The sequence below is a fragment of the Zonotrichia leucophrys genome, chromosome 2 (genome assembly GCF_028769735.1).
Source record: "Zonotrichia leucophrys gambelii isolate GWCS_2022_RI chromosome 2, RI_Zleu_2.0, whole genome shotgun sequence".
NCBI lineage: Eukaryota > Metazoa > Chordata > Aves > Passeriformes > Passerellidae > Zonotrichia > Zonotrichia leucophrys.
In genome coordinates, this window is record NC_088171.1 from 50,762,767 (window position 1) to 50,783,867 (window position 21,101).

The window sequence follows — 21,101 nt, forward strand, 5'->3', positions numbered from 1 at the left end:
ATGAGAGGCTGGACATGACCCAGCCATGGGCACTCACAGCCCAGAGACACAAACGTGCCCTGGGCTGCCTCCAAAGCAGCGTGGGCAGAGGGGAGAGGGAGGGGATTCTGCCCCTCTGCTCCTCTCTGGCGAGAGCCCACCTGCAGGGCTGCATCAGCTCTGGGGTCCCAGCATGGACCTGCTGGAGTGAGTCCAGAGGAGGCCACTAGGATGATGAGTGTGGTGGAACACCTCTCATACAAGGAAGGGCTGAGGGAAATGGGTTTGTTCAGCCTGGAAAAGAGAAGGTTTTGGGGTCACCTAATTGTGGCCTCCCACAAGAAAGATGGCGAAAGACTTTTTACAAGATCATATGCTGACAGGATGAGGGGAAATGGCTTCAAAGTGAAAGACAGTAGGTTTTGATTAAGTAATAGAAAGAAATTCTTTGCTATGAGGGTGGTGAGGCCTCCTGGGACAGGTTGACAGAGAAGTTGAGGATGCCTCACCTCTGGAAGTGCTTAGAACCAGGCTGAATGGGGGTCTGAGTAATCTTGTCTAGTGGAAGATGTCCCTGTCCATGGCAGGGGCATTGAAGAGATTACTCTTCCTACAGCATTTCACAGTTTTTTAAGCACTGGAGAAGTCACAGAAGACTGGAAGATTCTTTAGGTCCTTCCAGAAAAACTGAAAATGGGCTAAAAAGTCATATGGATAATAAGCCTAATATCACTTTTCATAAAAGCAGTAGAAGAAACATTGTAGAAATCTGTAAGCAACAAATAAAAGAATTAAGTGAACACAGGAAATCTGCAAATAAATTATCAGCTAAAAATGTTTCTTTCAATGAATTTCAAATTTCAGATTTTGAGTACGAGTTTCATCAAGCTATATAAGTCTATTTTAGAAAAGTGCATGTGTTTTCATGGCATGTTGAATTAATTAAGTTAGAATCCACAATATCAATAAAGGATGTGTTCAGTGGAAGGAAGTCCACTAAATAACAAGCTAAGAGACTCAGAAGGTACCTAAGAAAGTACAAAGAGCTCTTTAACCAAGCCAAGAAAGGCATAGCAAAAAATCAGCATCTGTCAGCAAAAGCCAAACACATTATGGAAATAACTGCAGTTTTTTGAAAATGTAGCAGACTAATTGTTGGAAGAAGCAACTCAGGGAAGTAAATTATGCTTCCTGTTCCAATTTGAACAGTTCTGTTGTGCTTCAGTACAAGCCTTAGAGTTTGGTGATCCTATTTAGCTTGGTTCCCTCTGACTTCCTATATTTAAACTGTTGGCTGCCCTAATTGAAGGGAGTGGAATTATTTTTGGGACTCACCACAAGTCCTTAGTCATTTTGCTAAATGGTCCTGTCATTATTAAATTATGAGTACCCTGTAATCACCTGGTGTTGTGTTGCAGTTCCAGAAGCATGTTCAGCTTTTCCACCAAGCATTTGAATGTCAGCAACACAACCTTGCTTTCAGTATTATTTTTGGCACCTATTTCACGTTACTGGAATATCAGTGCCTGTCTCTGGCTAGTGCATTACCAGCCTTTGTTGCTTGCTTGGCTGGAGTTGAAGAAAATGTGTGCAAACTCTCTATTATTCCATGTGCCATGCATGAGGGAAGGTGCCCCAGCTGTTTATGAAAACAGGATGGAAAGACACCTGCAGAGGAATGCTTGGAGCACTACAGCCCCACCAGCCTTGCAGAAAAGCTCTGCAAACACACTCCTTGAGACACCCAAATTCAGCTGATGCCAAAGGGCAAAGGCCCACTGGCTTCACTTTAAAGGCGTCCTTCAGAGGCAGATTTTCCCCTCTGGCCCCATCCAGTACCAAACCCAGTCAGTGCCATCTGCCTGCTAGAACAGGAATTGCCTTTTTTAACTGCTGAATGATCAGTTTGAGGAAGACAAGTCACTTCAATTAATCTCCTCTAATTGGGTATAAGAACGTTCACCTAGCAAATTTACTATTATTTAATAAAAAAACCCAACTGACTGAATCCCCAAGAAGATTGCCGTTATTTTTTTTTTGTTATGGATACAGAAATTTACAAAAAATAAGGAAATCTGTAAAAATTGACCAAAAAATGCTACATGGATAGCTCAATTAATCTGGGTTAAAATTGACCAAAAAATGCTACATGGATAGCCCAATTAATCTGGGTTAACACAGCAATACCATAGTTGAGACTTAAACCTAAGCCATTCTCTATTGTGACAAAGAAAAAACAGAAACATTATCTTATTCAATTTCCCTGAATGAAAACAGACAGTGATGCTTTACCTTGGCTCATTAAGTTAAAACACCAAGTTATATAATAGGATACTGAGCTGGAAATGTCAGCCAGCTGTTGCCTGACAAATCAGGAGCAATCTTTGGATATTTATAGAGATGAATACCTTTACTACTCTGCTATCTGATCTCAAAAAGTAATTTTCAATATTGTAACAAGACTTATTCAAAGTTTATTGCAAGCTGGTTGAAGCTCTCCCAAAAGGCTCTCAAGACTCTGGGGTGTCCTTGTGCTCCCATGCTTTAGTCTTTTCTGGGAAATATATTTTCTGAGGTCTGCATCCCCATGGACCATCAAGCATTTTTACTCCAGGACCCTGTAATAATTGAGTAACACAAGATATCTTGCTATTATGTGGAGACATAGTCTGGGAAAAGAGACACAAAATGCATTGGAAATCATCTTTAAGGAAAACATCTCCCTGCATTATATGAAGCATATGCCTCCAGTAATTGTTTAATACATTAAAAAAAAAGAACTCAGCAATCTTTTTAAGCACTGATGTTGGACAAGCAGTAAATCCTCTTTGCAAATACAATCTTACAATGACAATTGTGTTCATGTTAAGAGAGCTGATCTTAAATAATAAACTCAGATTCAGGCAGGCTCCTTTTGGAAGCTATAATCTCATGGAAATCTTGAGCAAATTGTCACAGATTTTTTTATTTTTGAGCACATGCTTGTTCCAAAAACAAGAACTGTAGGTTGAAGGCTAATTTTGTGGACGAGGGGGTGAATGTGAGAGCACTGATACATGTGGCCAAACTATATTGCTCTTGGCACACTGAGGACAGTTTTGGTAGCAGATAAGGCATAATTCATAGTACAGAAAAAAGTATGGAAAAAGCTTTCTGACCTACAGCATGTGGGCATTCTAAATAATACTTAAAAGGATTTAGCTAAGACATTTTAACTGGAGGCTTTCCAGGACTTTGTTTCACATTTTTAAAACTTCATCACTAAAATCTGGAGCTGGACAAGGAAAATGTGCATACAAGCTCACTTCCAAGCCTGCTCTCCAACCTGGCTTTAAATTGTAGAGATTAAGCCAGGCATCAACATGAAAGATACATCTCACCTGATTATGTGTGTTAGTGAAGAAACTGTAGCTTAAAGCTCAGCAAACAGGGAAAACTCAGGAGTCTCCTTTTCTTATTTCAAGAGTAAACACCTGGACAAGAAGGTTGGCATAATGACCGAGGTACAACAGGCACAGAGGCCGTGAAAACAGCAGTTTTCTGTGTTTGCAAGAGGGGGGGAGTGTGCTTCTATTCCCTCTCAGGTAAATGCAAATAGTTATGGAACAATTGTAGAAAGAGTTTGTGTCACTCCTGTTGAAACACCTGCTCTTCCTCTGCATGTTAGGAAAAGAACACCAGAAGCATAAAACCTATTTGGTTGTTGAAGGACAAGGCCATAAGTGAAGGAGGTGATTCTTTTGTCCTCCTGAAGGGAGGTCCTTAGTGCCAGCAAAAGGACCGGGAAGGCCTTTTGTGTATATTTCACTTTGCCGTTCCCAAGGCATTTATTCCACTTGGTTATTTCTGCCAAAGTTTCAATTCTTCCGCTCAGGGGGGACTGGCAGCCTGGTGGTCACTGTATTGATAGTGCTTTTATTGCACATAGTCTTTGGTGAAGGTCCCAAATGAGTACAGCCCTAGGGCAGCTGGTTGAGTTTTTGCATTATTTGGGAGCAAGATTATTCCTTTTCTCCCCAAAAGGTAGACTGCCACTGGAGTTAATTCTTGACTGCAAAGGTTCTGAATAGAAATGCTAAAGCCAGGTTTTACACATATTACTTAAACTGCCTCTTTAACTAATGCTCTTTTGAACACATGGTCCGCAATTGATTAGAGTGAGCCATGCACTTGGGCACTCTTACAGAGTTCACACTTTATTTTGGGAAATAAATATGATTACCCTGTCTAGCAGAATTTCCTGGCACCATCTAACTATAAGAAATAACTTGGTTCTTCATAAGCAAAGTAAAACATTTGCAAATTACCATGAGTTCATTGTATGGCTTTTATAATTTCTTGCTCCTTGCTAGGCCAGTAGCTTTACAATACAGTTCCAGTGTACTTTCAATATATAAAAATAAGAGATCTGAGTTTGAGCTTTCTTTTCATGCACTTATCAGAACTTTAAAACTGAATTACTGTCATGGCTAAAAGTTGATGTGTTATTCATCATCCAGTGAGATATCATTGTAAATAACAACCATTAATTGAAGCAAACACAAGAAATATTCCATGAAGTTTAGGATATATTTTATCCAAACAATAATGACTTTAGTAGTCACTGTCTGCATGCTGCAATTGTGAAATGAAAATATACCAGAGAAGAAATGAAGATCTTAATTACTGGGACATGATGATCCAAGTGGCAATAATCACTCCCCAAAAAGAACTTCCAGAGATCTGCTGCAAGAATGGAAAGTTAGCTTGTCATCATTGCCTGCTAGGAAGCCACTTGTTTTTTCACTGCAGCACCCGTTCAATCTGCTGTTCTGCAAATCACTGAATTTAGAACAATCAATCAGTGCAATTTTGTCTTCAGAAGCACTCTGTGTTTCCCTCATATGGAGTATTAGTACGTCAGAGAACAGATTTTTCAAGAGATAAAAGGAAAACAGCAGCCATCATCTGTTATAGAAAGCAGACTAATGTGATACTCATCATATACACACACTTTCCTGTTTTATTTGCCTGAAATAATTTTCATGAGCTAAGATAAATCAGGACACTGAATTTATTTTGCTATTTTTGGCCTTTGTGCTGTACCAGTGCATCAGAGGTAAATTTCTTGGTTCCTTTTGCTTTGAGCATTCAGTAGAATGCTGAGTCTTGAGAAGTTTGCCCCTCCTGATGGAAAGACATGCCTAATTATCTATCCAAGGAGTGGAGCATGTTTGCAGAGGTCACACTGCTCAGGCAACTTACAAAACAGTTTTGCTACTCTGCTTAAAAAGAATTTTAGTATTTAAAACTGAAAACCAGGTTGCCTCTATAAATAGAAGATAAAAGAGCCAACAAAAGTGTGTCTATAATGTTATGCATAGTTCATAAAAAGACATATTTGGCAGTAAACCAGGAGTTTGCTTTATGCCTTTCCTGCCTTGAGTCAGAAAAACTGACCTCAAGGGATCTCTGTCTATGCAGTATGTTGAAAAGTACAGAAATAAAATGTTCTTCCTGACTAGAAGTAAAGAAAATCAAGAATTTTATTAAATCAAAGAAATCATTAAAAATATCTATTTCACATCCTATTTAGGTAAAATTTATCCCTGAGACTGACAATGCAGAACATACTTGGAATGGAAGGATGCTTACAAAGCTGCTGGGGTGCCTCCACAGCTCAGGCCAAATGGGCTGCACGTTTCTTTGGTCAGTCAGAATTCTGCTGCTGCCATGGTCTTGTTACTCCTGCAGGTTTGTGCAGACAGATGGCACTGTGCTATTTTGAAGCATTTCTAAAACCCTGGATCTGAAATCCCAAACTGGCAGACTGGTTTATTTTCCACTACATCATTCCAGTTGACACTACAAATGCACTGCACAACTGCCTTCAGATCCTGCCAGCAGAGTCTCCAGCACTGTCTGTCTCCATCCTGTTGAGCATATGCTGTCTCTGTAACACGTTTATCAGGACAGAGACTGACTGATTGTGTGGATATTTCAAGAAGCCTTTAAAAGCCCCCTAAAAAGCCTGATTAAAACGCTTTGCATGTGGAAAATAGAGCTGCAACCATGGAGGTTTGGATTAGACTTCTGCATGGGCCATGCTCCAGTTGTCCTGCAGGGAAAAGGTGAAATAAAAGCAGTAGATGAATGTGTAGGGGCCTAAAACTGTGAAAAAGTCTCTATTGTAATGTCAAATACTGATCAGGCTGCAAAAAAAGCATGATACAAGGTCTCAGAGCCTTACTGAAGCATTTGCCATGACTCAAAACCAGGCTGGTGGTCAGCTGTTCTATGGTAACACAGGGCATTGTGCAAATGCAAGAAGCTTTTGCCATGCATATTTCACCAAAAGAAAATGACACACAGCAGACGAAGAAAAAATTAAACTAGTGCCAAAAAGCAGAAACAATTGGAGAGGTAATGAAAATACAGCCTGTGAAGTACAAATATTCCATCCCTTTCCCACCTCTTCAAATAAAATTCATAGAAAATAAATATTTCTCATTGGTACAAAAACAATGTGAAGCCAGAGCACAATCTACTTCATTTGGGGTCCCTGAAATCTCTTCACAAGAATAGAAATGCCACGACTCCATGTCATGAAGAGATGTATTTCCTGCTCATTTTTTCTTCCTTGGATTATGTTTTTTTTCCTGGCAACATTTAACATAGTTGTCGGTGACACGAACAGTGAGATTGAGTGCACCCTCAGTAAGTTTGCCAACAGCAGGGTGTGTGGTGTAGTTGACCTGTTGGTAGGTCAAAGGATGCTGACAGCATCCTTTCCTGGAGGGAAAAGGTGCTATCCAGAGGGATTTTGACAGGCTGGAGATGTGGGCCCATGGTGGATTCCATCAAAGGCAGCGTGGCCAGCACATCGAGGGATGCGATTTTGCTTTTCTGCTTCACACCTGTGATACCCACCTGGAATGCTGTGTCCAGGTGCCTGGGAGCCCTGACTTAAGGAGCACATGGACCAGGGGAGGGCCATGAAGGTGATCAGAGGGCTGGAGCACCTCTCCTATGAAGACAGGCTGAGAGAACTGGGGTTGAGAAGAGCCTGGAGAAGAGAAGGCTCCAGGAAGACTTTAAAACAGCATTCCAGTAACTAAAGGAAGCCACAGGAGAGCTGGAGGGGGACTTCTCACACGGGGCTGTAGTGACAGAACAAGGGGAAATTACTTCAAACTGAAAGAGGATAGGTTTAAGGCTAGATATCAGGAAGAAATCCTTTACAATGAGGGTAGGAGACACTGGAACAGGTGTCTGGAGAAGTTGTGGATGTTCCATCTCTGGCAGAGTTCAGTACCAGGTTGGATGGGCTTTTGAGTAGTCTAGTGGAAGGTGTCCTTGCTCGTGGCATGGAAACAGAGGATTATTAAGGTTTCTTCCAATTCAGTCCATTCTATGATTTTATAGATGCCCTTTCAATTTTAAAACAATGCACTGAGGGTAAAAAGGGGTAAAGGATTATTGTGAGATACCAATGAGAAGAAAATTAGATAATTAGAATAAGAATTTCTTTTAAATAATGAATATATAAAACAGTATTCCCTTCCCCAAGGAATGAATTTATTCTTTTCTGTCAAAAGGGTAATATTAACTAAGCTGGAAAAACATTAGATCCAAATTGGAGACCCAACTAGAAAATTAGATATTTAATTAATACATACAGAAATGCATGAACTGTAAAATCTCTGGAATGGAAGAATATTCAGATAAGATTTCACTGGAAAATGAGAAATAGTATTTGCATTGATGAATTAGATGCAGTGCTAATATACTGAAGAAGGCACACATTCAGGAGGAAATAAATTTCTTTCTACATTCTGCTTGGTGTCACTGTACTTGAAATTATTTCTATCTTATATATTGATGCAAAAAAAAAAAACCACCAACCAAAACCAAACCAAGCTTATAAACCCCAATCCCTCTAAGATTGAGATTAATGATTAAGACTCTAAGACTTTAAGATTAAAGTGGTAAGTAATTTTCAGTAGCAAAATACACATATGTTAAATCATTAGAGCAGAGAAGCTAAATCCTTGCTATTCCAAGGTGCTAAATCATTTGCAGTACGACTAAAAGAAGAACACCAGAGAATTAATATTAGAAAGAAAAAATCCCAGCCCTAAGGATTCACAGAAAAAAAGCTCTCCATAAGATGTGCAGAGATTTTTGCTAAATCAGCTTAAGCAGTGCAGATTTTAAGTAGAATTTGATGATTTACCTGGAGTAAAGCTTATGATGTTTCACTAAATGTTTGGCATTCCGTCTCAGGGGCTTTCTGTTCAAGTATTTTATGCTGATTATGTGATACAAGTCACCACCTATCTATTATGGTTTTCCATTCAGTGTTTTCTCCCTATCCTTCTTTTTCACCACTGCTTTTTTCATATCTTCTTTATTCTTATTTCAGTTGTTTCCCTTCTTTCCTATTTTATTCCAAATATTAACATCAGTTATATCCTTTATTCTGTTGTTACATCTACCAGTTCTCCTCTACTGTTTTTCTGGTGGCTTTTATTTTTGACAAATACTTTTCTTTGAGACTTTCAGCATTGTGGCTGGAAAAATGGCCTTTTTTGAGACGCCTCAGGTACTCCAAAAACTTAGGCATGTTTCTGTACTGGGAAATGTTAGTGTTGTTCATCATGATCTCTATGTTGAAGTACTAAATCCTCTAAAATATGATAGACTTCCTCCACTTCTCAATACACTATTACAGATTGAAGCAGTTTGATGCAAGCTGAGGAAAGAACAAACCACAAATGATCATTTTGCCCTAAAAATCTTCTCTTTTCACCCATACTTCCCCTCTTCTGAAACTGGCAAAAAGAAACACTTTAAATATTGCTGGTAGTTCCTATCTAATAGTGAGCTTTGTGACAGTCGCACGTCTGACAGCATTGAAATGCACAGAGAACACTTAGTCTGACACATCAACAGATGTACAGCGAGGCTGAAATATTCTGAATATGCTGAATTTGCTGGGCATAACGTTTAGCTGTGCATCTGTGCATGTAGCCACAGCATGTTCCAGCTCATGGCCTGTGCAAAGCTGAGTTTAATTACATAGGCACAGTGGTGAGTTGTCCAGGGTTTCTGAATGATGAGCAGCCCCCACAAAGTGTCTGCTGAGTCGATGGGAGTCAGAGGAAGAGCTGGAAAAAGGGAATGTGATAGGTGACCTGTAAATGCAACTTGTGTCTTTCAGCAGCTGCCAGGCTGGTAGGTACACATCTGCAGAAACTCTATATGTGGACTGTATTTAAGCATGCTCAGCACCAAGCCCTGCAAGAGGAGCTGAATAATGGCACAAGAAATCTCCAATATCCTTTGAAAAAAATACTTGGTATTTTTGTGGATGAATCCATCTGAAAACTGGTAAAGATATAAATGAATATTTATTTCATTTCATTTCTCCCTGTCTCCAGTTTGTTACTAACAGGAAGAGTTTGATTCAGGCAGCAATAGAGATAATAAAGATGAAGGCAAAATTGAGATTGCAGGAGTTTAGGATGTAGAATACCCTGTCCTTTTGTCTTAGGAAATCTGTGGCTAGTTGAAGTGTTTACCATAAGAGGCTTGGCTGATGTGTTTGCAAATTAGTTAAACAGCAAAGCAGTGAGGTTACTGGTCAGACAGGGTCATTCTGTCAGCATCTCAAACTGCAAAGGTCACAGCAAGGTCACTGATCACGCAATCCTGTTCATCTGCTCATTCTTGCATATGGAGAGGGAGAGCAGTGTGCTGCTCATTTTGTCCCTGACACCGAATTACTGTGACTGGAGGTCCAAGAGGGTGGAAATGAGCCAGCCCAAAACTTGATGCTCTCTGTTTGAGATCTCTGAAAGCAGCACATGCTGAAGCCAAAGTGCCACATGCTCAGCTAGGACAGTTGTGCATTTTGACAGGAGATCTGACTTTGTTAGGGAACAGATGCCAATCCACAATAATTAAGAAGGAGCAGATGGGTGAGGTAAAGATATATATGCTCATTTCTTTGACTCATGGTCAGGAAGTAAGAAAAACTCAAAGAAACAAGAAAAACTGGTACCTCCCAAGGGTAGCTCTTCAAGTGCCATTTTCCAAGCTGTCTATTCCTCCAATCTGGCACCAGAGAAGTAGGACATCCCTATTTGATCTGCATCTGGCATCAGCCTTCTCTCTTGCTTATCAACACTCTTGATTTGTCACCACCATTTTGTTCCCTACGTCTGTGTTTCTCACAGCTTTTCCCATGCCACTCCTTAGTCGCTTTGGATCTTCTTTTTTTTTATCTCCCCTCCAGAGGCATTTACACAAATTTGCAACAAGAACTTGAAATTCAGAAGGCATCAGCTTCTTAAGTCTCACAGAAAGAAAATTGTCTAACCAGTTGATAGTAATTTCTATTTTTTTCTTTTTCAAAACATAGATTTGTTTGATGATTTCCAATTGTGCTCTGGAAGAAAGAAGAAAGGGGGCACAATTTGGTCATGCTGGAGAAAGCTGATCTGCAGAGCTTTGCCACTACACCACAGGTCTGAGTGCCTGGGAGCTTGAGGGCCATTGAAATGTGGATGAGCAGAGCAGAGAAGGAGCTGGGTCCAGAGCAGCAGAGACAGAGCACGCTGAATCCACCTGCAGCAACAGGATGCAGCCTGACCTGAGCACTGCTGAGATAAAAGCTGCCTGCTGCAAACTTGGATGTGAGCTGCAGCCAGAGGGAACCAGGCAGAACAGTGAGGGGAGTCAGAGGATGAGAGTGGGAGCAGAAGAGAGATAGGGCTAGGCAAGAGGCCTATAACAAATGTGTGTATGAGCAGAGCTCCCTAAATTCTTTTATTTTGGAGATTGATTATGTAATTGAAACATTATTGAAATGCAGCACAATTTTTAGTTAAAAGAGGTGTCCTCAGACTGTTGCCCTTACATGGGGCTCTGGGGAAGCTCAAAACAGGCTGGGAACTGGGAGAGAAATGCAGGGGAACTTGTGTACCTCTCTGCCCCATATTATGATTTTGTTTGTGTTTAACATGGCTTTTAATTTGACTAAGTACATTATTTTGACAATTATGTACAAAGTAAATTTCTTCAAAAAAACCACCCCAAACCAGGAATAGGTGAGTCTTAAGGAAAGATTGGAAATGGCCAGCTTGGAAGTAACAGAAATTAATTTGGTGTGTAAATGCCATGTACACCATTGGAAAGCCACAAAACCAGTGCAGAAAGAGCTGAGTGTGCAGTACTGTTGGTAAAGGAATCACGTTGGGAATAGAAGATAGTGTCTGAATGCTGTGGTGAACATCTTAAAAGATAAATTCCTGATGAGGGAAGCTAGAAAGAGGGCAGATGGAGCACAAAATGGGAATTTGTCAAGCTCATCATGTCCCACTCTTCCTCCCTGTTCTCCATTCCCTCTCTGATCCCCTCAGAATAAAGTGAAAATGCATCACAACTCTAGTATTTGCCATTCATTTATTTTCCTGCATGAGGACAGGGTGCAGCCTGTTATTCTAATTCCAGAAAAAAAAAAAAAAAGGTCCTTCATAAATGTAATACTCTGGTTTCAGTGCATCCCTCAGCAGAAAGGATGTGGCGCACCACAAACAACACCCAGGAACCAGATGCAATGCAAACTGAGCTGCCAGCCAGGCATTCCTTCATCCCTGGAGGGGACACTATTACAAAGTCAAGATAACAGACTTAAGCAATTAAGATATGCTGTATGCATTAATGGAGAGAAATCTGTGGGTTCCTGCAAGCTTGCAGGCACTTAGTGGAGAGCTGCTGCCTCGGCTCCTTTCCCGAGGTAAAGGAAGTACCGGAAAGGATGGCAGTGTAAAAATCCTTTTGCTCCAGCTGATATAATGTTACAACACCACTTAAATATCCTGCCTTCTCATGCTGGCCTAGGAGCTCAGCAGGGTCTTGTGCTCCCTGATATAATAACATCAGTTCCTTTGCTCTGAGCAAGATAATGCTTGAGTTTGCCTAAGGGAATGTAAAATGCTTTGAGAAGCTGTGTCTGAAGTTCTCGTCCCTGTCTTTCTCCTGTAGCTTTTGCAATCACCAAGTTTCTGTACTTCTAGAGTCAGATCAGTTTTAGCCACTGACACTCTGCTGTTTTTTCTCCATATGCTCTTTTCTCCATAAGCTGGTTTTTCTCCATATGCTGTTTTCTTATATAGAGGATGGCTTACAGAGAGCTCATTAGCCTTTGCATGGCCTTCATAAACTCTCACTCTCATCCTGTGATTCCAGAAAGTCAGATTTGGCAACTAGCTTATTAAATGCTTTGTTTTGTCTACATTTATTTTAGTGGAAATCTTAAGATGTTACCTATGAAAAATGTAAGCGAAATGTTTAAGTCTTGGTCAAATTAATAGTAGAAGAAATAGTAGGCCATTCCTAATTTCATTAGTCATGTCATTGACTGTCTTGCAAAGAATCCCATGTAAAAAGCAGAAGAAGGAAACCAAGAGGTTGCCATTATTCCAGGGAGACTGACAAATGCTAATGTTATGTTGAGTGAGCTTTTACTGGGTGAAGAAAGTACATATTTTCAAGGTGCTAAACTGAAATCAAATAAAATTTGGCTGAGAAAGATTTGACAGCTTGATGAATTACATTAGCAATTGTAACAGTACTTTGCTTTGAAGATGTGTTACAATGTCAGTATTTCTGAGGTGTCTTATCACCTACAGCCCAAAAAATTATTTTCAAATTATTCTAAAAGGAAAAAAGTTTTTTTTTTTTTTTTTTTTTTTTTTTTTTTTTTTGGGAGGAGTCATTTTATCTGAAGTATTTTAAAAAAATTCAATTTTTCTGATGCTCGATGACAAATTCATTTCTCTCCCTGGACATTTTTGAGATAACTGTCTATAATATGGTGCAGCCTTTACACAGTTTGGATTCTGCAACTGATCAGAAGGATCAGGAGACTATTTATTCTTCAATAAGCATTTTCATGAAACAATGAGACAGACTGCAATCTCTCTCCAAAAAAAGAAGAAGGAAGGACTGGTAAAACTCAGAACACAGTCTTAAGAGGACAGAAAGCAGGAAGGAGTAATAAAACCAGTGCCAGTATATATTATCTTGCTATCAGACAGAACAAAAGGAAAATATTGCCTTTTGGTGGGAGACTGACTGTAACCTTACTCAATGGCTTCCTTTGCCAGTGGAATGCAACCCTGCTGGTACAGTAACTGGGAGTCACTGAGGTAGATTTGTGAGTTCATATAGTCATAAAGGAGAGATTTCTAGGTAGTGGTGTACATTTATGGGAGAGGAAACAGGCGTCTCTAAAAAGAAAGTTGTAAACATGCAAGTTTTATTCCCGTTGAATTTAAAGGAGCAGTTTATGAATTAGTCACTGTATCACAGATTAAATGCAGTTTTATTATGGCAAATAAATCTAAGAATCAGTGACTGTCATGTTCAATGACATAACACTGCTACTATTATGCAAGATTTAGTATCAGAATAAACAAGCAAGCTGCAGCACAAGGAGCCATTAGTGACATTGAGTTTGCTGTGAAAAACCTCTGAATCTAATTCAAGAAGCTTTTTAAAGCCAATGCTATCCCTAGTACTGTACTACACTATCCTATCCTATCCTATCCTATCCTATCCTATCCTATCCTATCCTATCCTATCCTATCCTATCTTAGTACTTACAACATAATTTTCTTGATACTTCTATAATTTTTGCAAGATACCCTAAGACACACCCCCACCAAAAACCCCAACCTACTAAAAAAAAAACAAAACAAGAAAACCAACAAAAAACCCCCAGGCAAACAAACAAACAAACAAACAATCCCCCAAAAAAACAAGAAAAAAAAGATTTAACAGAATAATTTCAAACAACCAGTTCCTGCTGAGTGGTGTCAATTCTATTGGCATGGCAAGTTTTAAAGCAAGATCACTGATATAACCACAGTGCCTATTTTTATTTACAGCATGGATGTAGCTGAAGCCTTTGGGAATCACACAGTCTTCCAAATGAGTTCCTTCTCCATGACAACTAATAGTATTTTAAGTGTTCCCTGAAATATGCAGATGGAGAATGCATTATTGTACCTATCATAAAGGACTTATTTAGAGAGTGTATATATATAGCTTTAAAATTTGCTGAGCAGAAACACTTGAAATTAGGACATCAGCTAGGTTTTGGCTCTGTAATTTAAACAGTGAAAGCATTTATTTTAAAAGAAATGCAAAGCCTAAAGGCAAAGGTCTGGTTAAACAGGAAATTGCTGAAGTGTCTTTCCGTAGTTTATATACTTACTTTTCTTTTTGTGATGTTGGGAATTAAACAAATTATTCATCATGAATAATTTAGTCTATGGATTTATAGTTCTATATAAAGGTCCTAAAGAAAGATTACCTTATTTTCACTTTTATTTATGACTTAATATTGTTTGAGGAACATGTTTATTTTACTATGTCTTGAACATACTAATGCAGAACAGGTGTTTTTTTCTTTTGCAAAGAGCAGCAGCACAATATAAACTTACTTTACAGTCTATATCCAGTCTATTTAAGCAGAGTTTAGTAATGTGAAGATTGTGTAGAGCCTTTGAACAGAGATGAATTTCATCTTAAAAAGCTGGACAGCTCAAAACCACATGGACAAGCCCAGGCTTCTCTGAGAGAATGGAAGCTGTCCAGGCGTAAGGCACAGCAGCACACACCATGAAATTCCTATCTAATTCATACTCCAGAAAATCCCACATCCCTGGCTCTTCCCAGGTTCTCCAGCAACCTGAGCAAACTTTCTCCAGGTTATAGAAAACCTCTGGTGCTTCTGGTATAAGAAGCCACTGCAGATCAGAGGAGGACAGAGGCACTTCCAAATTATCCATGGTGGGAGGGAAAGCTAGTACAGGTCTTGAGGGAAAGGGACTTGATCCCAGTGATCTTCTGATGAGTCACCTCCCTTTCTGTCTGACAACCTCTGCAATATTTTGGTCAGGCTGTGTGTTGTTTTGCTGTGATTTTTCCCTAAGTGAAACAAGTGTCAGATAAATCCTGAGCTTTTTTTTTCAGTTGTCAAACAATGAGTGAGTTTTGAATTAGATATAATTTCTGTAGCTGTTCTTACAAGGAAGGACATGTATGTAATCTGCGCCCTCAGCCAAAACAATATGGCCAGAATGCTATTTCTGTAACTATTTTTGATCACATCATCAGTGCATTTTCACATTATTTTTGAATGTTTTATATCTGGAACTATAGGCAGAGGTTGCCCAAGCTAGGTAAAGTAATATAAAATGTTAAGACTTGTGCCTTGGCTTATTAAAGACATTTTTTTGTCAGTTCTGTCTGTAATCTTTGGGGAGTTCTATTCTAATTTTTGATTTTTCCTTTGAATATACTTGGAGGAAAATTATAAGATGCTATACTTTCAGCCTCAGGAATACCTTGGGCTTTTTCAGAGTGTAACACTTTTTTTTTTTTAAAGTGATTTATAAGCCTTGAAGGTGCTCTGAGCTCTTCGATTTTGCTATCTATGCCATTAGAATTTTATGGGGCCAGTGGCAGGTTTTATTGATGCCTCTGTCATGTTCAGTTCCTTTCTTTGAGCCTTGAAAGCAGCTGCATTTGAAATAAATTAGTATTAGATATTACACAGTACAGGCAATGTAATTCCTGCCTTCCTGGGGTAGGGAAATGTTGTATAAGCAAGATATGCTACCTTAACAAAATACAGAAGCTAGGAAAAGTCAGTCTAATTACTGGAGTTAAAGTTTTCATTATATTGCACTGCTTTTAAATAGTGTTATCATAGTTTTGAATGTCAGATAAGGCTTGTGCAAATACTCTGTTTAAAATGGCATTAACCAAATGAATTTACCTTACAGTCTCCTTTTATTTTTTCCCTTTTATTTTTTTTTTAATTTTTATTTTTCAGAGACAGTAGATGAATACTTTGGAAAGAACTGTAAAAGAATGGGATAACTTTCTCAGCAAGATTCTGTAGAGTGATCTATATGAATCAATTTTCTGAGACATGTTAAAGCACAACGGAAACAACTTTAGAATTTAGGAATTAAGGAGACTCCTGCATCCTGTCAGAGGCTGGTATGTGTGCCTAGACCATGAGAGTAAAAGGTGACCTTCTGGAGCTGTTGAAAGCCCATGGAAGAGTTTAAGACTGGGAATCAGTGAAGTTTTTTCACAGAGAATAGTGCAACAGGAAATGAAAAGGCAGCTGCCACTACAAAGTATGAGAGAGGGGCTGAGACGTGAAGAATCACCTGAAGGGCGAGAGTGAAAAATTTGTGGGAGGAAATGCCTCCAGCTAAATTTTAGAAGAGCAAAGCTGGCTATACTCATGACAACTGAGATTATCTAAACATCCAATTTAATCCACTTTGTCTGGGGTCTACCTTCTGGCTCTCTGGACCTATAGCAGATGAATCCTGCAATATTCTGAAAAATGGAAAGAAGATGCTGCATGGATACAAAATGGCATCAATGCATATTCTTGGCTTCTCTTCTTCATTTTGGTTCTCAAATGATAAAATTCACTTGAGCTACCCTAATTTCTGCCTCAGAAGTTACTGGGGTCAAACTGGCAATTCAAAGTGTTTATCATGTCCTTTGGATGGGAGACCTGTAGATGGAAATGTTCCTTTCTGAATATGGCTTGTAGGTTAAGATCTCTCAGAGAAAAAACAGATAGATCAAAATCAGAGGTCTGAAAGAAAAGAAAAATTCCTTTTATCTTGATCAGGTTTTGACCAGAAGAGCTGTAGAACATTTCCATCTTTACCAGAAACACTTCAAAGAGTGAGTATGGACAGACAGACCTGAGATCAGAGAGACAGGCAATTTTTAATCCCAGAGGTGTTTCAGCCAGGCTGATAGCATTATACAGGAGGAGTAGGAGAAGAGGAATTGTCCAGATGTTATATTTTTGTATGAACATTCATACATAACTCATGCGGAGGAAAGCACATCTTTAATATTCGACTGCTACCTGCTGTAGCAGGAGGGCTCCCCATATGACAAGGAGCATTCTCAGTGAGATTACAGTACTGAATGTCAATGCTGGTGCTCAGAAATGAAGCAGCAGGCAGTTACTTTGAAGTAAGTTGGTGGATGAATTTACTGCATGCTAGCTGTTTTTTTTTCTCATTATCAGTGAAAGTTGGCTGAGCTACCCTGCTCTCGGAGTGTCTCCCGGCACTGCAAAATGAAGGAGAGCAGCAGAGCTCAAGCTGTGCAGCTCTGAATGCCACACTCCTCACATATATAATGAGGTGTTAACTGCATTATGATCATCAAGTAGTAGTAGATACATGCCAAAGATGTGAAGCAGAAGAATACTTTTAAATTATTCATGATCTATTTACAGCTCTGCACTATTTTCTACCATATAAAGCTTAAAGTGTCAAAAAGTGCCCTACAATATAGAGATCTAATTCTAAACTGGTATCTTATATATAGTAACAATAACTTCATATCATATGATATCAATGTCTAAAAGCATGCCCAAACTGAGCACTAAATATGAATATGCCTTTATCCTTCATAATTTTTTTATAAAGGCTATCAATGGCCCCTTTTCAATAATGGCAAATGCTCTCAAAGAGAGAAAATATTCATTCTTTGACACAAAACAAACCCTCTAAGTGATGAAACTCTGCAGTTGTGTGGAAACATGGAGATCAGAAGCTGGTTTTGAAAGTGTGTGATGGTTTTGGTAGGATGAATTACATTGCAGGTCATTGATGTTTTTCAGCTACAAGTAATGAAGCACCAAACTGCCAAGCTTTTTCTATAGAAAATAAAGTATCTTATCTAGGAGTGAAGAATGCTTACCTCTTGGAATAAATGCCATTGTTCACTGCTGGAAATTCAAAGCATTCTGAACTTTTGCCTCCTATTATTCAGTATCTATTGGCAGACAGATGCCATGCAAGAAAAAAGCAGTTCTTCTCTCTATACCCTACCTGAGCCATGAAGAAATACCATTTATCTCCTCCTTTTTGTGAAGTATTTCTGTGTTCTCTCCTTTGCACATTTGAAATTAACTACTTGGCTAGATGTAAGCTGGTCTTACCTCCCATCAGTCCAAGTTGCTGAATGTCACAATGAATCCAGAGAAATATCTCCTCTCCAATTTCAATTTTCACCACAAACACCAGTAAAAAAACCCAGTCAGTCCAATCCGGTTACAATAAAAAAAATCTTTGCATTAACGTTAGGAAAATCCCACCACATCTAGAAATTGACCTTTTACCACTTCTTCTCAAGGCAACTACTTTTTGTGTAAAGAATCAGGCCCTGGGGTTGATTTCTACGACCTCTCTTTAGCTGCAGAGTGATGGCATCTGCTTTTGTAAGAAGGAAGGCAGACCTGAAACTGACCTGAAACCTGAAATTTCCCTTTTGGCTACCATTACTAGAAGTCTCTGAAGAGCACTAGATTGAGGCAGAGACAGAAATGGAGCCCACAGAGGTGAGCTGCAGGGACAGCTGTCAGTTCTGAAAATGATTATCTGTGTGATGATGACTTGTATTATGTCAATTGTTTCCAAGTGGATATTTAAGGATTTCTGAAAAGAGACAATTTAATTTGGAGTGGTTGGTGGAAATGATGACAAGAAGCACATTTCCTTTACTTCCCTGCCACTTTCTCAAGAGCAACTCTTGTCTGAGCTTGGTGTGTCTGTGCTCAATCATATATCCTGTTAGACAAACTCTCAAATTATTTCTGTTCACCAGAATGATACTTTCACAAAATCATGTGTAATTATCTCCAGCTAATGACTTATAAATACATATTAAATGCCAAAAAAGTTCCAATTTTAATAATAAAGTACAGACTAAGAGAATACAGGTGTAGTTTCCCAAAAAGGATGTGAAGACAAAGCTAAGTATTGCATCCAAACCATCTGCAGTTAATGGAAAAATCAAAGCTCTGCTTTATCCTACTGCAGTAGTGAGCTGAAAGTTGCAGCCTACATGAAAATGTAGATGCCTGTCACATTGTCTAATTTTCACTTTTTCGTCTTCATAACTTATCATCCAGAAATCCTGGTTTTCCCTCTCGCCTCGTCTGTCAGCCATCAAAGCCTAAATACATCTAAATAACAGATTAAAGAACTTCCTTGAAACATTAACAATGTTAATTAACAATACCTTTCTTTCATTTTTTTGTGAAATCCTATATTTCTCTAGTGTTATTATTTTTGTTGCTACACACACACATAAAATAGGGTTTTTCATTTGTTGTGTGTTTCAGCTTTATTTCCCACCTCAAATTGTAATCCATTTTACCTGGGTAAGAATTATATACTAAGTGCCTTTACCTCTAGTTTTCCAAAAGACTACAATTATTTTATATCAGTATTTTTCAAGCCAGTGAACAAATGCATTTTTTAAAACAGTATTTCAAGGAAACAGAAAACATCTCTACTTAAAGAAGAAAAGTTCTCCCTGATTGGAACTCAAGCATTTTGCTGTTGCTCTGATGTGACCTTCCTGCTTTGCAGAAAATATTCTGAGCACTTACAATTTTACAAATAACATTATTAATCATCCATATTGTTGTAACACCTAGAGCAGAGAGAGGTGTTGCATTGTGGGAGGTGTTGGACAAGGGATCGTTTCTGACGGGGAGCAGATGAACTCTCTATCACAGCAAGAACAGCTGGTGCAGAAGCGGCTGCTCCTATGCAAATAACACCAATAAAAATGGAAATAAGACAGACAGAAGACCAGTTTCCCAGTAAGATTGTTCCAGAGTGCTCTTCAAAAACCCATCTGTCTTTAAAAGTAGGGTCTTGCATTCATTTTTGCTGACAAATAAGAATTGCCTTGTATGGGAACAACAGAAACTGAATGCAAGTGATGCCAGAGCAGCAATGAAATGGGAGGCTGCTCCCATATTGCCCATTTGGAGAATGTAATTGCATATGGGCACAAATTGCAACTTGATCTATGTATCCAGATCCTCTGTTGGTTCTAATCCCTCTAGACCACTAAAATATGTCTTGTCAGTATGAGGTGACAGCTAGAGCCTTTGAAGGTGCTAAATTCTATGTCTACTTTGCCCTTCAAACTGTTGTACTTGGGTAACCTTTTTAACTGAGTTCAACATGACTCTGAGAGCTGCACAGTAAAGCTCATCAACAGACATGGTCAGTTGCACAACCATTTTACACCAGGAAATCTATCTCTTTGCAGTGAAGTCCAATTTTTGTTTGGAAGAAAGAGTAAAAAGGGATTTTTTTTGTTTTCTTGTTTGTTTCTTTAGTAGTGATACATTTTTCTTCTTAATAAAATGCCTTATCTGCAAAAAACATTAACAAGCAGAGAGGAAGAAGCAAAATAATATCATATTCCCAAAGGGCTAATATAATCCCATGCTATTAAAAAATTAAATCAGACCATCAGCTCCAGTCCAGATGCCCAAGTTAAATGCAGTAAGGTAGCCAGATTCCAGGGACTGTCCAAAATCAGACTGCATCAACTTTTGTACTAGCAACAGAACTGACTTGGAAAGTACTAGAAAATAGTTCATGACTCTCCTGATAGCCAGTGATTTTAAAGGCTTTTCATTTCCTATTTAACAGAAGTTCTGCATGTTAAATTTTAAAAACAAAACAAATGGAAAAATGTATCTACAAAGAATTCCATTAGCTATGTGGTCAATTTCTTTACCACTTCAAAAAACAGTGCAAAGGGTTCACAGATCAATGCCCTAACCACTTAAAAAAGAAAAGTTTTCAATTTTCTCGATTAAGTTCTTCACTGAGTTCAAGCAACCATATCTCTGTGTCAAGTGCTTAGAGGAAATAATATTAATTCCCCTTTATCTCTGGAAAGGGGAAAAAACCCTCCTTAAAAACTCTAAATGTTGGGAAGAATTGCTTCTTGAAGTGAGTAACCCTGGAAATTCATGTAAGAAGCCAGTAGCAGAAAAATTAGGCAATGGAACGAAGGGAGGTCTAAAAGTGAGGCCAAGGCATCTTTATTTCCCCTTGAGTTCATCTGGTGAGTTGGCCAGGAAGCTGCTGCACTGGAAATAACCATGAATCCATAAAAGGGATAGAAAATGTCCAGGTGGGTGTTGCTGCAGGTGTTACACACTCCAAAAGACCCTGCTGGTGGATGTTAGTGGGAGAGAA

The 21,101-nt window shown here is 38.9% G+C and overlaps 1 protein-coding gene across 1 annotated transcript in view; it reads right to left on the minus strand.

The window, feature by feature from the left end:
- CNTNAP2 (contactin associated protein 2) overlaps positions 1 to 21,101 on the minus strand; it is a 1,031,263-nt gene that overhangs the window by 43,701 nt on the left and 966,461 nt on the right. The gene's annotated exons all lie outside the window — the stretch shown is intronic.